Here is a 2878-nt window from a genome sequence, read left to right as displayed (position 1 = left end):
CATGACCAAAAGCAACTTGGGAGCAAAAGGGTTTATTGCATCTTATACTTCTGAGTAACAGTCCATCATTGAAGGAAGCCAGGGCAGAGCTCAGGCAGGGTAGAAATCTGGAGGCAGGAACTGAAGCAGAGAAATGGAGGAATGTGGCTTACTGGCTTGCTCCCCTGGCCTGTGCTCAGCCTGTTTTCTTATACAACCCAGGACTACCTGCCCAGTGTGTTGAGCCCTTCCACATCACTCAGCAATCAAGAAACTGCCTCAGACATGGCCACAGGCCAGTCCGATAGAGGAAATTTCCCAGTTGAGGTTCCATCTTCCCCAGGTGTGTTGGGTTGACAATGGAAGCTGTCCAGCACACAGTCTAAACATCTCTATAGTACCTGCGAATGTTCAAGGTCCTAATTTAGTTTCAAGCTGTGACAGGGTCACAGAGATGTCAGGGCACCTTGCTTCATTGTGTTTTTCAGTCAGGACAGAGAAAAGTAGGCAAATTGAGGAACCCTGGATAATTACAAATGGGACCAGTACGGTCATACTGAAACAGATAGACGTACCCATTTTTCTCTGACACACTAGGCAAATATTAAACACTATTAAAGCACTCAAGCTCTTTAAATCACTATTATAATCCCTGTGCTGGGGAAGTAGACAGGAAGATCCCTGGGGATCTACCAATCTAGCCACATTGGTGAGCTCCAGGCCAACGAGAGACCATGCTTCAAAATACTGGACAGCATTCTTGAGAGTGGCACTCGTTTGCCCCATGGCCTCCTCATGCACATACACATTCCTGCACACACTGCAATGTGCACATACATGCACAGACTCACTATTAGTGCTAACATAATTTCTAAGCTTTTACTATAAGCACTCTTTCTGATGTGCCTTTTCCTATTAATAAGCAAAGATAGTGGAAGATGAGGTGAGTATATTTCCTAACTCACAGCTGTTGGACTCTCCCTTACTATCCTGGCTGTCTTGAGCAAAAGTCCTGTCAGTCAAACAGCTAGTCAGATTACCCTTATGACAGCACAGCTTTTTCCTCATATGCCTTAAGAAAAGTGCACCATGATCATAGCTGATGGCCCTGCCTCCTGAAGGCAAAGCTTCAGTCAGGGCTGTTCAACATAATTTGCACAAGACCTTTTGCTATCACAAGCTTCGGTGATCTTTAGATGTCCCTGCAGCCATTTCCACCTTGGCTAGAGAAGGAAAACTTTCCTGGTGCCCTAGACTACTGTGACTGGTGCTAAGAAGGCAAGGCTTTAACTCTCCAAACTGAAACCTCCATGGAATAAAGTTGCAAGGCTATAACGGAGTCAAACACAACCTTCCATGGCTGTGACTGGTCCAAACACACCCTTCTCCAGCTATATAAATAGGCTGGTCAGGTTCACTTAGTGAATCAAGTGGACCATCCTCTCCTGTACTGCCAATAAGATGCTTCTCTTAAGCAGCCATTTCTGGCTTATTTTCTGTAGTGTGTGTTGAGCTGGTGACACAAAAAATTAGCAGGAGTTGGGGACATGGCTCAGTTGGCAGAATACTTGTCTAGTAAGACTGAAACCCCGAGTTTGGTCTAGCACGGCATAAAACCAACTATGGTAGGAGATGCCTATATTCTCAGCACTTGGAGGTGGAGGAAAGGGGGTCAAAAGTTGAAAGTCATCCCCAACTGTATCAAGTACATGGTAGTTGTGGTTTTTTTTTTTTTTTTTTTTTTTTTTTAGAAAAAAAAAAAAAAAAAAAAAAAAAAAAAGCAAGAGGGTCAGCAGAGTAAGAGTTAAAGTAACTGACAGTGCTAATTGTAAAACTGACAAGTTCTAGAATCACCTAGGAGACAGACTGTGCTGGATAGCTTTAGTGTCAACTTCACAAACCTGTTTAAGACCATGCTCAATTGGGGAATTGCCTCTATTGGACTGGCCTATGGCCATGTCTGAGGGGCATCTTCTTGATGAGTGATGTGGGAGGGCCCAGCCCACTGTGGGTGGTGCCACCCCTGGGCAGGTGGGCCTGTGTTGCATAAGAAAGCAGGCTGAGCAGAGGCCAGGGGAGCAAGCCAGTAAGCAGCGTTCCTCCTTGGCTGTGCTCTGGCTCCTGCCTCCAGGTTCCCGTCATGAATGAGATGTTTCCTCTGAGTTGACCCTCCTCTTTGTAGACTGGATGTTTGCTATTTCTTACAAAGGGGGTAAGAAATTACTCAGGAGAGTAAGAGCAAAAAGACAGAACTAAGAAAAAGCTTGGAATCTGGAAATGACTTTATGGCTGGTGATACTGAAAGTTAGAGTTCAACAGAGGTGAGGTCAAGAACAAAGTGCAGACCTACGGGGAACCCCTTTATAACACTTTCTGAGAAAGGGCATGCATGGCAGGGGAAAGGCATTCACATATACACATTTCAGAAATATAACTTTAGTTGCACTATGGAGGATGAACAGGGGAGATCAAGAAGGCACTGTGGTACCCTTGGTGAGAAACAATGGAGCCCTAACAGAAGGAGACTAGACAAAGGTACAGGGTTAAAATATTTTATGCTGATTTTAAGTGTTAGTCTTTTGAGCATTTCATTATTGCTCAGTGAAGGACACCTAACTCCCAGTGTGACTGTCTCCACGCTGCTCACTTATTCTGCTAGATTAACCAACATCTACCACAAACAGTTGGCTACTATTGTAGATACTGAACATTCAGCAGAGGAAAAAATGAATTGCTGATTATGGTCATGTGCTTATCTTTATGTGAACTATTAAGAAATGACTTGTGGGGCTGGAGAGATGGCTCAGCGGTTAAGAGCACTGGACTGGCTGCTCTTGCAGAGGACCCAGGTTCAATTCCCAGCACACACATGGTGACTAACAACCACCCATAACTCCAG

This window comes from Nannospalax galili, unplaced genomic scaffold (assembly GCF_000622305.1).
Source record: "Nannospalax galili isolate Female #2095 unplaced genomic scaffold, S.galili_v1.0 scaffold1594, whole genome shotgun sequence".
Lineage (NCBI taxonomy): Eukaryota > Metazoa > Chordata > Mammalia > Rodentia > Spalacidae > Nannospalax > Nannospalax galili.
The sequence above is the reverse complement of the archived record's forward strand: the minus strand, read 5'-3'. Positions refer to the sequence as shown.